Genomic DNA, 19,351 nt, shown 5'->3' with positions numbered 1-19,351 from the left:
GAAGTGAAAATTCTCAAGACATATCCAGGTCCATGACGAAGCCCGATTTTGAAAAATTAGATTTTTATAAAAAAAAAAAACAAAAATCAAAAACTGACGATTTTTTTGGAATTCGGCCTTCGACATGCACACAGGACCAATTTAACGAGCCTTTTTCCAAAATGTTCAGGCCGTTTGATCAAAGCAGTGTTGAGATAGCGTGGCACCCGTTTTTTGAAACCGCTAACTTCAAATAGCTAAATCTCGGCAATTATTCAACCGAATGTCTTAAAATTTGAATAATGTTTATTTTAAGGCCTTGCAAAAAAATTAAAAACAGTTTAAATGTGTTCTCATACCAACCTCTGACATTTTTGCCAATTTTCGTGTATGTAACCTCTTAACACATGGATGCTTGACATAAAATTTCATTAAATAAGCGTGTTTTTTCAGAATTAATTATTTTTGTTTTTGTCAATTTTCGAGGTGCGCCGAAATCCCAGGATTTATTTTCTCAAAAAATCATCCCATTTTTGAGTTTGCAATGTAAAATTTTCGAGGAATCCGATAAAAGCGTCCAGACACCGTTAAAACGTAATTTTAAAGTTTCATATGACCTTTTCAAATGTTATGCTGGATTTTTCGGTCTTCAAACTATTTATCTTTTCACTTGCGTCCAAGTAAGCTAAACTCAGTTGAAATGGTGCGGAGCTATGATTTAAAAAAAAAATGGATTTTGCAAAAATCGACGAAAAATTCCGGATCTCACTTAAATGGATGCAAACTATGTCCAGGTCCATCACCCGACCCATCGTTGGTTAGATTATCAAAAGACCTTTTCAACGAGTCCAAAACATTGAAGATCTGGCAACCCTGTCTCGAGATATGGTCACTTATGTGACATTTATGTACTTTTTTGAAGCTTGATCTCACTTAAATGTATGTAAACTATGTCCGGATCCACCATCCGACCCATCGTTAGTTAGATAATCAAAAGACCTTTCCAACGAGTCCAAAACATTGACGATCTGGCAACCCTGTCTCGAGATATGCCCACCTAAGTGATATTTATGTACTTTTTTATTCCGAATCTAAAAAATATATGACATTTCGATACAATTCCATCATATCAGCCATTGTTGGTAATAAGTGAGGAAGGCTCCAACCAGGTGGATTAAGTTAGTTTTTATATTGGTTTTTCGTAAGTAGGTCGAATGCCGATGCAAAAAGGACTTTGTATTCCAATGGCTCTTACGGCTTTTCGAAAACTAGTCCGAGTATTGGACGTTTTAAAAAAGTTTAACAAGAATTGTAGGCAACGTATCCAGAAAATCATTAAATCTTTCAATAGGCCGAATCTGCGTTTGTAAACAAGCAGTCTATCCCTTTCTTACATAACATGACGTGAACTGTCACTTGAGCAAAAGGGATAGACTATTTCGACGCCAACATTTCAAAAAGCATCATGTACAAACCATGCGTTTTGAGAAAAACTTATTTGAATGTTGAGCATCCATTTTCAATTCTCATTTTAATATAAAAGCAAAATAAGATGTTCTAATGATAACAAACGATGAAAAACGTTGCTTTTATTGATATTTGATCATCCAAATTCAATAAAACATTATTTCCGTAATTTTATTTGAGAAAAACAAACATAACTTCTTTTGAAATCACCAACGTTTATATCACCCTGCTGGCATTGGGGGGGACGCTTTGTTATGATTCGGTTTTCTCCGCCGAATGTACATGGCGCTTTGTTCATGTTGCTTTTTTCCGTCACGAGGTTCATGTAGTCTTTTGTTTGACAGGTTGACAGGGCTATATAAACAGAGACTGCTGATGGCAGAGATTTTGTTTATGTTACTTTATTTCAAATCATAATTAAACAGACTTTACTGAAGTAACTTTTGCTCATTTTTGGTGGAGAGGTAGCTTATTAGGAGTACTTTCAGAATATGCAATAACCCAGAAAGTGTCAAAATGTACATGATGTCTTTTGAAATGTTGGCGTCGATTTGTTTGTAGCGCAGATTCACCATATTCAACTGTTACTACGGAAATATTCTGTGTTATCAACAACCTTTCTCAACATTAAACCCAATAAGAAACTTATCTAGACCAGCATCTTTTCCATTCCCATAAAGCGCCATTCTCATCCAGTGGCCGTTTTTCGTACCAACTTCCCTTCACCTATGACAGCTTTCGCACATGCGCACCTGTTTTGTTGCTCTCACCATTCCTCCAACAGGTTTTGACAGTCGCAATCCAATTGGAACGACTGAACCAGCTGACGCCGCTTGTCAACTTCCCGTTTCATTCACCCAAACCATCACGCTGGATGCTCTTTCTCGCTTTGTTTTGGTTTTAGCTCTCGCTCTCTCTCTCACTCTCGCACGTTTAGGTGAATCGGGTAATTACAACGAAAACACGACCGAACCAGTTTTGTTTTGGTTGCACGACATCAACCAACGCGTTGAACTGTCAAGTCGCGGTCGCGGTTCCGTTTCGTTGTTTGTAGTGTAATTTAGTGCAAAGTTTAGTTCCTTTCTGCGGTGCAATTAGTAGTGAATTTAAAGGGCACATTTCCAGTTGGAATCCCACAATGTTGCGTGCGATTTGATGACGTAGAGGCGAGAGTGTGTGTGTGTGTTGTTGACAAACAGCGGCACGCGTGCTGTCAGAAAGTGAAACGTCGTTGTTGATAGTGTACTCAGGTAATAATCGCTTGGGATGTTTCTTGTTGAAACTTTACGAAACTAATCACAATGGAATGACACGTCCGAAAAAAACAAAACATTAGTTGACAAAGGTGACCCATCCCATTCGAAAGTGTGCAATTCTTATTGGACCAGAGATTGCTGTTGGACACTTTCACTTTTTTTTTCGCACGCCAACCTTGGGTTTCGAGGAGGTTTGAGCGCAGAAAACAGCTGATCAAGCAACGTGATAAGTCATGTTTCGTCCCGTAAGAAAGCGGTTCGCAACTTGTTTACATTCCAATTGGAGGTTAGGAACATCGCGCGCGCCTGTGTTTGTGTGCGAAACTATTATCGATGACGTCAGCGCTGACGTAGTATGGGTGACCTTGAGACGAGGCGATACAATCAAAACAAACAGCGGCGAGAATAATGGGGACGGGGATGGTCATTCCGGATGATGGACATTGACAGGCAGTTCCGCCGCAATAGTTGTCACGTTGGTGGCACTTTGATGAGACTGTAATTACAGATTCAAACACACTCCATCAACTGCACTGCTAAATTGCTGCACAATTTTGAAATCGGTTTAGGTTGATTGCGAATGCAGACAACGAACGTGTGATTTACTCTGGTGATTTATGCCTGCCTGAGAGCGGGTTTATTCGAATCGAATGCATTATTCAGAAGAGTCACATTGAAGCGATAAAGTTGTTATGGCTAATTGAATGAAATGTTCTAGGTTCTGTGGAATAAAAATAGCAACGAGAGCGTGATTCAAAATAAATATTGTGACCCTCAATATGTAAACAGTGATTAAGTTATGCATTGAGTATGAACGTTCTCGTTATTTGACGGATCCATTACTTTCTAACATTTCTTGGAGTTATATCTTATAGCCTTATGGTGGTAAAGTTCAAACTCACTTCAGATAATCGAAGCACAAAAAAATTATTGTTTTCGTTGTCTTATTTTTGATTGACAAGCCAAGTACCACCCTTAAACTACTATAGAGTGCTTTAGATATTATAAATCCAAGAAGATGGCCAAAATGCCGGTGATTAAAAATTTTGGAATTAGATTTGGTAATTTAATAGGCAATCAACCATTCGAATTTGACTAAAATGGGGTCGCAGAACTCGAATTTCAGTAAGAAAAAAAAAAAGAAAAACAATCATGATTCGATTATCCAAAGTCCCATACAAACCTTTCGGATAATCGAGTCTGGACTATATATAAAATATAGTTAGGTTTTTGAAAGGATGGTGAAAAAATATAAATTGATTTCAAGCCAAATCTATAACATTTTAGTTAAACGAGAAGGACGATTTAAACTAGTGAATATGTACTCATGAGACTCTAGTTTTTCAAATGTTAGTACTTTCAATTATTGTACACGTCCATCAACTTCAGAAGTAGCAATTTAAAAGGTGCCTGAGAAAATGAACTTAAAACAGATGAAAAATTCTTGTTGTGTTATCATACAAGCCTTTATTTGAAAGAAAGCACTAATATAAAAACAAATAGTTAAGATTTTTGTTGAAACATGCTACTACTACTACTACTACTACTTGTGATTTAAATCTATTATTAAACATGTTCTTAGTTTTTAAGAAGTTACTTTTCTGTTAGTTTTCAAAATTCAAAAATGTTTTTCTTATTGCTTAAAGAATGTAACAATTCTGCATTTAATTTTAATTCCCAAGACTCTGGTTTTGCTCAAAACGAATACATTTTAAAGGAAAATGGGGAAAAAGATTATAACATGTTTAAACTTCGATTAAAAAATGTTTACTCTAATTTTAACTAATAATTCTAAGCATAAATTAGAAATGTTTTTAAAAGAAGTTATTTGTTCATTTAGGCTTAAAAATATTTTTTCCAAAAAAAATCTAAATTTCAATGAAGGGAAACACCATTAGATTGTTAAAGCCTATAATCATCAGTGCTGAAAGGATATTACGGTTCTGTTTAGCAACGGAGGGTCAACCATGGGTGAACTCTCATGCTAAAAAAAATTAAAATTTCAATGAATCAGATAAATTTATTGCAATCAGCTGAAATAAATTAAAAATACATTCCCCCTGCGTTTAGGATTATCTTTAGCAGGTTTGAGTTACTTAAAAAACTCTTGAATTTTTAAATAATGGTCGATGAACTTTCGCGGAAACCTGGATAAAAAACACAAAAATTAATTTATCAAGCGACATCATATTTTACAATCGAAAATTATTTTTTTATAAAATGTACTTACCAAGTTCAAGTTCAAGTTATTACTACTTTCAGCTAGTTATCATTATCTTTACGATTTTATGCATTTAAAAGAACCTTTAAGCAAAAGAACTATAATAAAATACTTTTTTTAACTGAAAAAATTTCCTAAAATTTTAACTCTGCGACTTTGATAATCCATCACTAAGTAAGTTAAATTCAGCCTCACAAATATATCGAATAGGTGAAAATGATATTTTTTTCAGGTGTCACCTGTTTAACATGTGGGTCTCGTGGCGCAGGGGTAGCGGCTTCGGCTGCCGATCCCGATGATGCTATGAGACGCGGGTTCGATTCCCGCCTTATCCACTGAGCTTCTATCGGATGGTGAAGTAAAACGTCGGTCCCGGTTTCTCCTGTCTCGTCAGAGGCGCTGGAGCAGAAATCCCACGTTAGAGGAAGGCCATGCCCCGGGGGGCGTAGTGCCAATAGTTTCGTTTTCTGTTTAACATGTAATTTTCAACTGACAATGTCTCGGAAACAATTACTCTGATTTTCAAAGCTAAAAAAATTAAACTTTTGAGATTTTTTCTTTTTTTAAGATTTTAAAATCAAGCTTTGCTTTTAAAATGGTTAACACATACATGATTTTCCAAATTTCGTTGTTTCATTTCTTCAAATTTGTTGTTTGTAGGAAAAAATATTTTGAAAATTTAAACATCAAGACTAACATTTCAAAAAAGCCAAAAATTTGCCAACAACTCTTCTTGAAATGAATAAAAAAAAATTGCCAATATGTTCATTCAGTAATTTTTTTTGGAAAAATACCTTGCACGGAAAAGTCCCATTTAAAATACTTTCTGCTCGGAGAAAAAACGTATTTTTCATCGAAAAAACACCTAAAAAGTTTTAAAAACTCTGGCAGTTCTGTTACTTTACTGTATTTTTTTTTTTGGAACATGTCATTTCAAGGAACTTTGCAGGGTTTTGTTTAAGAGCTGACAATTACAAAAAAAATATTAATAAAAATAAGGGGCTTGCAAATAAACATCACGAGTTATCGCGATTTAACGAAAAAAAAAAACTTTAATTAATCCACCTTTAGGTGGTTGGTGCCTTCCTCTCATTTATAGAATGATTCCAACCCCCTTAAAGTGTTTACATGGTTTATTGGTTTTCCCTAACGTAATCGCAGCACCTAAAAGGTCCTAATAAAAAAAAGTGACGAGTAAAAAAAAACAGACTAACTACAGACTTTTTGTCAAGATTTTACAGTCACCGCCTTTGAAGAAAATTCAGAACTTTAAAAAAATAGTATTTTATTTAATGAAAAATACGTTTTTTTTTCTCGGAATTTCGAGTACGAGCAATTCCAGCTCAAATCAGGAATTTTTGAGGAAATAGCCTAAAATGTTACCAAAAGACTGACGAAAAATACAAGAAGGTATGTCTCTCCTAAAAAAATACAAAAATCATTTACTAAAACAGTTTTTTTTTTTTTTTTTTTTTTCATCGGGACTGGCAACACCAGCCAGCAACAGTCAACTGTTCGGAGCTCCTCAAACTTTTCGATTTTTTCGCCGTAATTAACAGTGTTTACCCGCGAGTTTTCTGCTCCAGCATGCCAAGGGCCGGCCGAGGCCGTGGCAGTTCGAGTGCGGCCTCGAAAAACCCGCGAAGTTCATCTACCGGCAGAGTGCAGAAAGGTAAACATACCAACGCCGCATCGACCGCCATCGCGCACGGGAGCGTGCCCGGTGACGTCACCGATCCTTCTTTTTTACACGTGTCATACCGTCCACGTGAGTCCCCAGTACGGACGAGACAATCGACCCGGGCATCCGGAAGTACTTCCGACCAGCAGCAGCAGCAGCAGTCCACCAGCACTACGACAACAACCACTTCCAACGTTCCCACCAGCAACGAATTTGAGATGCTGAGTGGAGAAGAAAACAACACCGCCAGTGACAGCAGCAGTGCTGGCGACGACGATGACGATGATGAACTTGCGCGCAAGCAAGAAAGCAGAAAAATGGTAACTCTCCGAAGGAACGACGACCACCTCCAATTTTTGTTTTGGATACGTTGGCGGACGATGTTGACGAGTTGCTTGAGGGACTCAATATTGTCTTAAAATTAGTAAAACTTCGGTGCAAGTGATTACGCATAAAAACAGAATTTCGACTTGGTAGTGAAGAAGTTGAAGTTGCGAAACTTCAAATTCTTCACATTTGACCCAGCAGAGAAGGTCCCAGTGAAGATCGTCCTTCAGGGATATCCGGACCGCCCGATCTCCGACCTGGAAGAACACCTGTCGGGCGTCAAGGTTAAGCCTCGAGAGGTTAAGGTGCTCTCGAAATCGACAACGGTGACAGGTACGTACACATTGTACCTCCTGTACTTCGATCGTGGGTCGGTCAAAATCCAGGACCTACGGCAGATCAAAGCACTGGACGGCTTCTTCGTGACGTGGCGATTCTACACGAAGAATCCGACCGACGCAGCGCAATGCCACCGCTGTCAAAAATTCGGACACGGTTCAAGAAACTGTAATCTTCCACCCCGGTGCGTTAAGTGCGGTGAGACCCACTTCACTGAAAGGTGCAATCTTCCGCGGAAAGACCAGCTGGGGGAAAACGCCCAGCAGCACAAAGCGCGCGTCAAGTGCGCGAACTGTGGTGGAAACCACACGGCGAATTTCCGTGGCTGTGCCGCGCGGAAAAAGTACCTCGAGGAGCAGGACAAGAAGAAGAAAGCGCCAGCGTCCCGCCAACCTCCAAAGACTTTGAGCACGAACGCTGCAGCAGCTGGCGGCGGAGCGGTTCCATCGACCAACCCAGCGTTCCCTCCCGGTTGGGGAGGTTCGTACGCTAGAGTAGCCGCTTCTGGGAGCGGTACTTCACCGGGACAAGCAGACGTTACCGGAGATGATCTCTTCACGCTTCCCGAGTTTTTCGCTCTTGCTGGAGAGATGCTCACGCGCTTTCGTGCCTGCCGGAACAAGGCAGAACAATTCCAAGCTCTGAGTGAGCTTATGATGAAGTATATCTACAACGGATAAGCTGCCTTGTGCAGCGAAGTTTTTCGACGTCAAAAGACAAAACAAACTGTGATCTAGTTTTAAGCTTTTCTATCTCTATCCTTTTCCTTAGCAAATTTAGAAGGTTTTTTTAAAAATAATTTTTCCTTCTGTTGGCAAATCCATTGCTAGAATATCCAATTACATCAAAATGAACTATAGTACAAATCATAGTTGAAAGGTACTCCAAAACTCTATTAGGTTATAAGAATTTCGAAATTGTGAATTGATTATTTACTAATAAAAACTAATTGAATTGAAAAACTAATTGAATAAAACAGTTTTTTTGACAAGTGGTCTAAACGTCAAAATTTGTAAAAACCGGTAATGGCAATCGATTTTCTAGACAATTTTACATAAAAGTCTCCATATTGACCATGGTCCTATGTCCAATCCTTGGGAAGATACAGCGATTTTAATAATAAAAATGTTGAAAAAACGGGGTTTTTGGTGGTTTTTGGCAATTTCTTTATGACAGACTTGGTTTTTCAGTCTCGTACATATTTTTACCGGAAAGCTCATCCAATTTCCCATAAGTTTGTCTTTGACATCATTTCAATTGGATGTAAGGGCTTACAACATTTTTATTATTAAAATCGCTGTATCTTCCCAAGGATTGGACTTAGGACCATGGTCAATATGAAGACTTTTATGGAAAATTGTCTGGAGAGTCGATTGCCATTACCGGTTTTTCAAAATTTTGACGTTTAGACCACTTTTCAAAAAAACTGTTTTAGTAAATTATTTTTGTATTTTTTTAGGAGAGACACACCATCCTACAATTTTTCGTCAATCTTTTGGTAACATTTTAGGCTATTTCCTCAAAAATTTTGAACGAAAAAAAATCGTGACATCACCTTTAAATTTAAGTTTTAGACTTAAAAACCAAAAAAATCTTATGTGGCGTGTATTTTTGTTTCAGTGTATTTTTTCCAGAAAGCCCGTCCAATTTCCTACAAGTTTGTCTTTGACCACTTTTTGATACGACGCAACGGCTTCGAGATACAGTAATTTTTAAATTGCAAAATACAAAAATATTAAAATACCTTACGCCCTTCTCAAATGTTATTCTCGAGTACTATTTGCTCCATATACACAACAATGCACAGTGGGCGAAATGGAACCCAAAATCGGACTTAATTGAACGCGGCTGGTTCCCTGGTATGAAAAATAGTGTTTCTTATGTAAAAAAATCCAAGGAATCTATTGATGATGGTTTCATCCACCGCACAAAACGGCAAAGGGTCCATTTTGCCCCAATTCCCTATTTTTTAACATTTTTTCTTGAAAATTGGTCTGTATTTAGAGCGGAGGCTTTATGCGGCCATCAAAATGCACTTAACTTATGTGAAAATGTTCCAGGAATCCAGTAAAAATAACCACTTGCACCGCAAAAATCATCTAGGGTCCATTTAACCCCAATTCCGCTGTAAAAGCATTTTTGGCCCTTTTCAAATGTTAGGTCAGATTTTAAAAATCTGAAAATATTTTTATCGTAAAGATCAGACAATTTTACATTAGGATGACGATTTGCACTTGTTAGTTTGATACATTTATGTTGATATAGAAATTAAATTAAATAAAAAGATTGAAGAATCAGTTTCAAGCCAATTTTCCCAAACGCAGAATAAACTGCCTTTTGCAATTTTTTTTATTTTTATCAGCATAAATGTGTCAAACTATCAAATGCAAATCGTCATTCTTATGTAAAATTGTCTGATCTTTACGATAAAATATTTTCAGATTTTTAAAATCTGACCTAACATTTGAAAATGGCCAAAATGATTTTATAGCGGAATTGGGGTTAAATGGACCTAGATGATTTTGCGGTGCAAGTGGTTATTTTACTAGATTCCTGGGACATTTTCACATAAGTTAAGTGCATTTTGATGGCCGCATAAAGCCTCCGCTCTAAATACAGACCAATTTTCAAGAAAAATGTTATAAAATGGGAATTGGGGCAAAATGGACCCTTTGCCGTTTCGTGCGGTGGATGAAACCATCACCATTCGATTCCCCGGATTTTTTTACATGAGAAACACTATTTTTCATACCAGGGAACCAGCCGCGTTCAATTAAGTCCGATTTTGGGTTCCATTTCGCCCACTGTGCAATGGCTTATATAGGCCTAGGATAACCTGTCTACAAAGTTTCATTGAAATCGGAGAGGGTCGGGTACAAAAGTACCAGAAAAATTCCTGATTTGAGCTGGAATTGCTCGTACGCCATCAAATCAGGCGTCAAATTTTACACAAAAGTCCCTTGGACACCAAATTCCCATCTCATCACCGTTTAAGGGTGCAAAGTATTGAAAACACCTCTTTTTTGGCATGTTCAAAAATGAAAGGGGTCGTACCGCTCTTCCGTTACGAGAAATCAAAAAACGGACCTCGGATTTGAGATCAGAGACAAAAAATTTCCGTAATGACAAAGTTTCACGCAAATCGAAGAGGGGTCGGTGCAACTTTTCCCGATTTCGTGTGAGTTTGTAGAGAATTACCCAATTACAAAAGCCCTCTCGGTCCTAACCAAATTCGGACCGTAAAGTACCTAATAAAAAAATAATGAAAAAAGGTACAATTTTGAAAGGAAACTAGTTTTATGTTTATATCCTGGGATGATGCAAATGTTTTGCATTCAACCTAAAAAAAAATGTTTTTTTGTCAAAAACATATAACGTTAAAAATAACGTTTTAAACAAAACATTATAAAAGAAAACAGCAAAGCGATATACATCAATACAAAAAATATTTATAGAAGATTAAATCATCTAAAAAAATAATCTCACTGAACCCACGTTTCAACCGGCCCTGACATCGCTAGTAGCAAGCTGTTTATTCAAAACTTTCTTTTAACTACCCTTCTAAAACACCAAAACCACACTGGCAGCCACTACACTCTCGCAGGTTGTACCTTTGAACTTTAAAAACACCAGAATTCCTACACGTGCCACCTCACCACGGGAGGGTTGACCGCAATAAGCCGACCATCCGCGACCGTCATCGTAATTACACAACACGCTGGCTGTTTTCTAATCATTCAGCCACACACTTGGGTGGTGAAATGTCATCACATTGGAATTATGGCGATTAACGTTTATATGATTTGAAATTATATTTCAAATTGATCTTAAGTTTTTGGCGGATAAAACTATGTTACTGTTCTTAAATCAAATTTGTATTACTTCTCTTTATTGGCTTTCTTGTTTTCTTGTTAATAATTTTGTATTGGATTATGTGAGTTTATTGATCTCTTTATAACTGATTGACTTCAAGTTTGTATTGTAAGTGCAAATATGTTATCATGCAACCACACTAGAAAAAAAACCTTTCTGTGTCTTTCTTTTCTATTCTAAGCTTTCACGCTTGTTTTTATTTTACACTGAAATTAGGCTGAATCCCACGGTTTGGTTTTCGTAAATGAGTTAAACTTCTGCTGAACAATAGCAACCAGATAGCCAGTGCGGCGGTTGAACGCACTTACACAGTCAGCAGATCTACATGACTCAACCATTTCAGTTTGCCAGTTCCAATTTGCATTGGGCTTAAGAATAATGATTCAAATTTGATTGTGCTTGTTCTTTCGTGTCACATAAAAAATTAACCAAATTCAATAAAAAGCTTTGTAAAACGGAAATAAAATATTTCTTTCAAGAGTTTTTAACTGTTTTTTCCTTAGTTTAAAACCGACATTAGTAAGTTAATCAGTTATTTTTAAATGTCAAAATAAAGTTAAAGACAACCGAGCATGGCACGTACAACTTATTGTTCGGAACAACCAACCACAGGTACGTCGTCGTGCTGTATTAGCATTTGGTGCTGTTTTTTTTTTTTCATTCTATTTAGCGACACTCTCCAAATGGAAATCCGCATGTTAATGAGAATTATGACTTTTGCACACCGCCGCTTCCATCCAGTTTACGTGTGACTGTTTGTGTTTGGGCGCAGAAATGCGACGCCCAGCACAGACAATCGCTCTGATATCACTTTTCAGTGCACAGTAAAGAAATAGGCATGACTATACTCGTCTTAAAAGAAGGAATGATTTAAATACTTAATTGACGTGTAATTCTTCCTAAAATTTGTGTATATGTACTTTTTCATGCAAAATTGCACATTTTCAATTTTTAAGCGAATAGAAGCTTAGGTTAATTTATTTTTGATGCGCAAATTAAGAAGTCACTGTTGTTCTGCCTTCCATGTGTTTGGGGTTTGGGCGTTGAAAGGGTTGTATAACACAGGCTGGCGTGACCAACCAAAGGGGCCTTTCTTCCAAGTTTGATGGTGTAATATTTCGTTGATGGAGTAGACACTACTGGAGTTGAGAACGACTGTGGGATGACCATAGGTGGGGGAGGTCATTATCCTCCTCCTTTGGTGACACAATGACAATGGGTGTCTTTTAGAATGGGTTTCTTTTACTTTCATGTTATTCGCTTGATTTGATATATACTTTTGTTTTTTATTTCGTTGAGGAGTAATTGATTAGAAATTAATTTTTTTCGAATTATTTTCATTTTGTATTGCTTAATTTGAACGAAACTTTGTCAATAGTAGCCATTTTCAATTGTTTTTTTTTTTTTCATACAAGTAAGTTTCTATACAATTTTGAGTCATACAATTGGGCATGTCAACGTTCGCAAATCTGTGTTTTAAAAAGGGATTTTCTGATCGATTTGGTATTACCGGCAATCAAGGATCAGAAACTTTCAGAAGAAATGATGCAAGGGAAAAAAGGCTTATTTATATATATATTTTAAAACTAAATGATGATTTGTTTTGCTATTGTTCAGGATGGTAAAAAAAAATTGATACCGACGATATGATTTTTTGAAAAACGTTGCGATATTTGGCAAAAAAAAATCGAAGATTATGTTAAACAATAATCGAATTTGCAATCAAAATATATTTCAAACATTTTTTTTGAAGTGCACGTTTTTTTTCAAAATTATTGGCAATTAAAGTTAAAAATTTTACAGATATATTTACTATTTAATCTTGTGTCCGATTTTTTTCAAAAGTCATATCTTTTCAATTAGGTCGTTGCAAATATTTTTTGAAGTTTATGTCCCTCGACTCTGGCCAAAGTCAAGGGGAGGGCGAAAAAACATTAAAAATAGGAATTACAAGCAATGAAAAAAGTGTTATAAAATGCATTTTAAACCTGCCCAGTAGTTTTGTATTTATTAGTTTTAGAAATATCCAAGTATTGGAGAGACTATTTTTCCGCTTTGGAAATCCACAAAAAAGAAAATATGTTTGATCGATCCCAAACATGCTAAACATGATTTTGAATGCAGGAAAATGCATTTCAAATTGTTTTCAGTTGGTAAGCCTTCTATTTCCTTTAAATTTTGAAGTTTCTTGAAAAAAAATTGCCTCTTGTTTTTTCGGACTTGGGCATAAACTTTGAAAAATATTTGCAACGGCCTTTTAACTTTGGTACCGTAAAACGGGGTGACTTTGATAGCCGGGGTGACTTTGATCGGTTGGCGATTTTTCCGCAAAATGAAGAGTACAATTTAAATACTTACGGAATGGTTTAGAATCATACTGACTGTGGTAGAGAAGTGTTAAAAGTACCTCAAGAAGAACTTTTCATAAAATTTTGAAAAGTTCAAAAAGCTAGTTTACTATATTAAGAAAATGTTGATGAAAGTCATTATTTTAAACTGCTCAAAATGTCATAATTTTCTCAATGAACATGATTTTGAACCGGAAAACGGAATGCATTTTCGGATTCCTTTGACAATGTTCCACTACACGGAGAAAAAAGAGTTACCAAAATCGTGAACAAGCGTTCATGAAAATGGGAACCTCGAACAAAGTGTTCAAATTCCATGGTACGATTTTAAAAAACGTACCATGAAATTTGAACTCTTTGTTCGAGGTTCCCATTTTCATGAACGCTTGTTCACGATTTTGGGAACTCCTTTTTCTCCGTGTAGGAGAAGGTTAAATAAGTTTGTAATGTGTGTATGTGTTTTTGAAACGCAATACAAAAGTCTCCAAATTTATAAGCGATTTCAGTTGAACAAATTTTATGTAAAATGTGAAAACTTGTGATTCAGTAAAAAATGCAAATCCTTAAAAACTATATTAGCAACCTAAGGTATGGTACCTTTAACGTACAAATAAAGTTTGAACATCTTAAATATGATTTTAATAAGAAAAAATATGACTATCAAAGTCACCCTGGAATTTGAATTAAGAATTTTTAACGTAACTTTTTTTAAACACTATTGAGAAAACTTTTTTTCCAAAATAGTGCATGGACTTTGTGTGGCCTACTCCAGTACATATTTTAAAAATAATAATCTTGAGGAAACCCTTACCTGTTGGAAAATATTCTTAAAACAAATCGAAATCCTATCAAAGTCATCCCGGTTTACGGTACCAGATTTTTTACCATCCTTAACTCTAGCGCTAATGATGTATTTTTTAGTCATCTGACTCAAACCAAAATTAAACGAAAATTAAAAATACTTACATTGGGAATTTAACTTTTAGTAATGAAAAGTTAGAAATTTTAGTTCCGTGTATCATTTAATTCTTTTAAAGTCCTAATCATAACCTACATTTTTTTTTATTTTGTTTTTTTTTTTGGCGCGGGAAAATGATCATACATATACGTCAGCTACATTTTTTTAAATTATTTTTGTACTATTGACCCTCAGTCCTAACCTGGTCGCAGCACGTAATAGGACCTAATAAAAATAAGAGTGGCAGTGCGTGTCCGAATGGTTACGCTGTCCGCTTTGTAAGCTGATGATTCTGGGTTCGATTCCCATCTGCTGCAACCTTCCATCGGATGAGGAAGTAAAATGTCGGTCCCGGCCTTGGTTGTTAGGCCGTTAAGTCATTCCAGGTGTAGGAGTCGTCTCCATGCCATAAGTACAAACAACACACCAAACCAAGCCTACTCCGGTGGAATCGCTGGCGGCGGTTGGACTCGCAATCCAAAGGTCGTCAGTTCAAACACTGGGGTGGAAGGTTCCTTGGAGTAAAAAGAGGTTTGGGTGCTTTCCCCATTCAAGCCTTCGGACTCCTAGGTTCGAGCAGAAACTTGCAATAGAGACCACAAAAGACCCGGGGGTCGTTAATGTGGATGGTTTGATTTTTTTTTTTTTGAAAAATAAGTTATGAAAAAAACCTACAATTTTGCCAAAGACACCAAATCGAACAGAAAATTGTTGATTGTCAAACTCAAGTATGACCAATAAACTACCCTAAAGTGATTCAAAATTTTTAAATCCAAGATGGCGGTGATAAAATTATGACAAAAAATGAATGTGATGATAACAGTTAGGAAATAAAAAAAAAAAAGAAAAAAATGTTTTCGTTCATGCTTCGATCCGATCAACGAAAAAAAAAAACGAAACTTTTTTCGGATATAACAGTATTTTTTTAAATATATTTATAAATATTGAAAAAAAACCAGAACCCTCACTTCACTTCTAAAACTCCAATAAAACCGCTTACACCACTCGTTCGGCTCGCGACCTTCATCGCTCGCGCGATCAGAACCATCATCACCCAATCTACAATCCGCCACCGGCGGCGGCGGTTACCGTTTTCCATCTCGCTCGCTGCACGCATCTCCCCGACGACCTGTAATCACTTTATACCAAGCCTTTCGGCGGGCTTAGCGTCGTCAGTCAGTCTGTGTAAGCGGTGCATGATTCTCGCATGTTCTCGTTTTTTTTTTGCCGTCGTCGTCGTCATTTCACCAACCAGTGAAATTCTGTCAGGTAAGAGACTTTGTCGGATGTCGCCTCACATCTCCAAGTCGTTTAACGGCCAATCACGCTCGGATGCTGGAGTCCGAGCGCGCTCTCACTCTCTCGCAGCGTGACACCTCGTGACGCGTGCTCTCCGTGTTTTGATTTGACGTTTGGTCGCCAACGGGAGAGAGCGCGCGAGCGTGCATGCGCTGATTGGCGGTGAGCGGGAGAGTGCCGTTGAAAGGGGAGCATCAGCTGGAGCTGGTGGAGAGTTTGGAGCCCGTCGGAATCCGGACACGCTAGTCTCTTTGCGAACGCGATTCGGTTTGGACGTGTCGGATCTTCGGAAACTTCGGAGTCGTTGAAAGGTTCGTCGTCGTCGTCGTCGCGGAAAAAGGCGGCTCAGCTTTTTTGGGGGAGTTTTCTGCGGTGAAACGTTGTACGAGCGCGCCTTCAATAGCTGACGAAGACCGACGATCAAGTCTCCGGCAGACGGTCAGCTGACGGACGGGTCGTGCAGATTCGCGATTTCGCGCGGTGACGTTTTTCGCGTCCGCGACCTTGTTTCGGGTGTGTGTGTGTCGGTGTGTGTGTGAGAGTTTGTGCACGTCACAAGGGGGGCCATTTGGGGTCGTGCGTTTGGGCGAGCTCTTGGTGCGTGGAGTGCTGTCGCCAAGTGGTGGTTCCTGAACTGAAACGAATAGCTGGAGCGTTGAGAAGCGCTTTCGAGAAGGTTGTCCCACTTTGCTGGAATCTGGAAGGGGCGTTTTCGTGAAGCACTCCAGGACCTGCCTCTCGTTGGTTCTTCTTGGACCGTCAACGCTGACGACGAGAGCTGCGTGTCCGGGTGTGATTACCCAACGAACCACTTCGGACTCATCTGCTATTAATTGCCAACGCAGCCTGCCCCACAGCACACATCGAGAAAGATTTTACATAATACCGGACGCCGCGTAGACCCACGTTGACAGTCGGTAGCGTCCACGGAGAATCGGGGACTTTCCAAAGCTCGAGAGGTCACCCCAACTCCACGAGTTCAACCCCGGACTAACCGTCCTTAACGCCAGGGTGAATCTCGCCAAGTCAGAGCCGCCGACGAAAGCTCGACAAAAGTGAGTGTGAAAGTTTTTTTGCAGGCACCCCTGCCCCTGCCTCGTACAACCCACCCTGGTTCAAGCTTTTCTGGTGCGTCCATTACGGATCGTCGTCGCCGCCGACGACCAGTGAGTGTTGTTATTTCTTGCAATCACGTAAAATAAAATAAAAAAAAAGCAAGCAGAAGAAGAAGAAGAAGCCCAATTGGTGTGAGTGAGTGAGTGTGCAAGTGACCAGTTCAGCAGTATAATATCCGTCAACCAGACCGCGACCAGTTTGGACTGGTCGCCGAAGAAGCAGTTTAACCGGGCTCCGAAAAATTAAAGAGTGGGGTGCGCTGCACAGCACGGTTACTACACATAGTACTACGAGCAAAAGTTGTCCGACGACAACCCAGTCGGGCTGTCTGGCTGGCACCTGCGATCAGCGGAGCGGTGATCAACGGCTTGAAGAAAAAGGCAAGTGGCTGAGGCAAGGGTTTTTGGGATTCGGTTGATAACATCTCGTTACATGGGGTGGTTGATTTATCCGGGGCGTCGTCGGCGTAAGAGGTTGGCCAGGTCGTGACTGGGAATGCTCTCGGTGCAGCAGCAAGGAGTTGCTGTGACTTAGTAAACTCGACGATTCGCGATGCTTTGAGGACCGGATAATTCAATACTACATCAGCGTTACCAAGTCAGGTCGAGGCTGATGCATTCCGTGATACACTCTGTCGTATAGCAAAGTTGATTAAGCTTTCAGTGCACAAATTGTTTTGACTAAAGCCACCACAGATCTCGTTCACCGGAAGCACTTGCAAGAAATTAATTGAATCTGATGGAAGCTGAGTTTATTTTTTTTTTTGCAAACTGCTGCTGAATCCATCAACAGACTTGTGTTACGTTGCACGTGGAGGTGGACACGAATAGCTTTTGCAAAGTGATGTGATGTATGTGATTAATTGATCTCATTTTTTATAAAAAAAAAAAAATATCAGTAACATGCAGAGCAGATGCAAGAAATAAAACTATGAATTTTATTTCAGAATATTGATCATTAAGTTTCCACTATTAGAATTGAACAATATTAAATAAAATGAATACAAGTTCAAAAAATTTAAGAGATCTCTAAAAAATTATGAAAGCATTTCCAGGGCAGGTGGGAATCACAAAACAGAGAACATTTCAATAGCAGAACAATTCTCTACAAAATCGTTTTTTTTTCTTTAATTTTAATTTTTGTAATTTTTAATCCGGCTGAAACTTTTTCGGTACCTTCGGTATGCCCAAAGAAGCCATTTTGTATCATTAGTTTGTACATATAAATTTCCATACAAATTTGGCAGCTGTCCATACAAAAATGATTTATGAAAATTCGAAAATCTGTATCTTTGGAAGGAATTTTTTGATCGATTTGGTGTCTTCGGCAAAGTTGTAGGTATGGATAAGGACTACACTGAAAAGAAATGATACACGGTAAAACAAATTGGTGATTTTTAATTAAATTTTTTGTCACTTAAACATGAATTGCAAAAAATCACTATTTTATTTGTTTTTTGATACGTTTTAGGGTTGATGTGCCAACTTTTCAGAAATATCCAGAGTGTGCAAAAAATCTTTGACTGAGCTATGATTTTTTTGAATCAATACTAATTTAAAAAAAAATAAATATTGGTCGCAAAAAAAATTTCAACTTCATTCTACGATTTAAAATCAAATTTGCAATCAAAAAGTACTTTAGTGAAATTTTGATAAAGTGCACCGTTTACAAGTTTTAGTTAAATCTATCAAATAAATTTTTCAAGAAATACAGATTTGGCGTCAAGTATGTCACGCTCTAGGGGGGGAGGGGGTGGTCTGAGAAAGTGTGACATTGCGTATTATAAGTATAGGGAAAGCCTGACAAATGGGGGGAAGTGGGGGTAAATTTTGGCTGATTTTAGCGTGACGTACTTTATGGATGAAGCCTTTTAGAATTTTCCTGTATCATTTTTCTATGGACAGCTGCCAAATTTGTATGGAAAAGTATATGGACAAACTAATGATGGGACCGATTTCATAGAGAATTGCTCTCTTGAAATGATTGAAATATTTGGCCTTTAAGATTATTTCAAAAAGTTTTTAAGAAACGGCAAATATAAAATTCTTTATAAAACGTGTTACGATTCAATTTTTTTTTTAAAATAACACATGTGATTTTTTTTAAAGCATAATAGTATTTAAAAAAAGGAAATTGTCAGATATTGAAAATCATGACTGCGACTGAATGAAAAATGGTCGAAAGTGCACAATAGTTTGATTTGGTAAAACGTCGAAAGGAGCATAAATAAATAAAATCAGCTATGAACAGTAGTTTTCAACCATTTTCAGATAAGTTCACTTCTATTTTCATTAAAATTTGGAAGTTAAGTGATCAGAAATTGCTTTTGAATTTTTCGGGACATTTTAAGAATTTTTTTGACAACAACTTAAAAAATTTATTATTTTTGAAGCCACATTAAAAAATTGTTCTAACGACCGTCAACGACAAATTTGGAAAAAGATAGAACCCTGGAAAAAAAACATTAAAGAAGAAGGTTTGTTTTTA

General features: G+C 37.7%; 1 protein-coding gene across 1 annotated transcript in view; it reads left to right on the top strand.

Annotated features, from left to right (window-relative positions):
* The first annotated feature begins 2,403 nt into the window (after nt 1–2,403).
* LOC6048628 (furin-like protease 2) overlaps nt 2,404–19,351 on the top strand; it is a 614,884-nt gene continuing 597,936 nt past the window's right edge. Inside the window, exon 1 of the mRNA XM_038260446.1 lies at nt 2,404–2,696. The gene's annotated coding sequence lies outside the window, so the exon portion shown is untranslated. The remainder of the gene's footprint in view (nt 2,697–19,351) is intronic.

Source organism: Culex quinquefasciatus, chromosome 3 (genome assembly GCF_015732765.1).
Source record: "Culex quinquefasciatus strain JHB chromosome 3, VPISU_Cqui_1.0_pri_paternal, whole genome shotgun sequence".
Classification (NCBI taxonomy): domain Eukaryota; kingdom Metazoa; phylum Arthropoda; class Insecta; order Diptera; family Culicidae; genus Culex; species Culex quinquefasciatus.
This window is presented reverse-complemented; position numbering and strand designations above follow the sequence as displayed.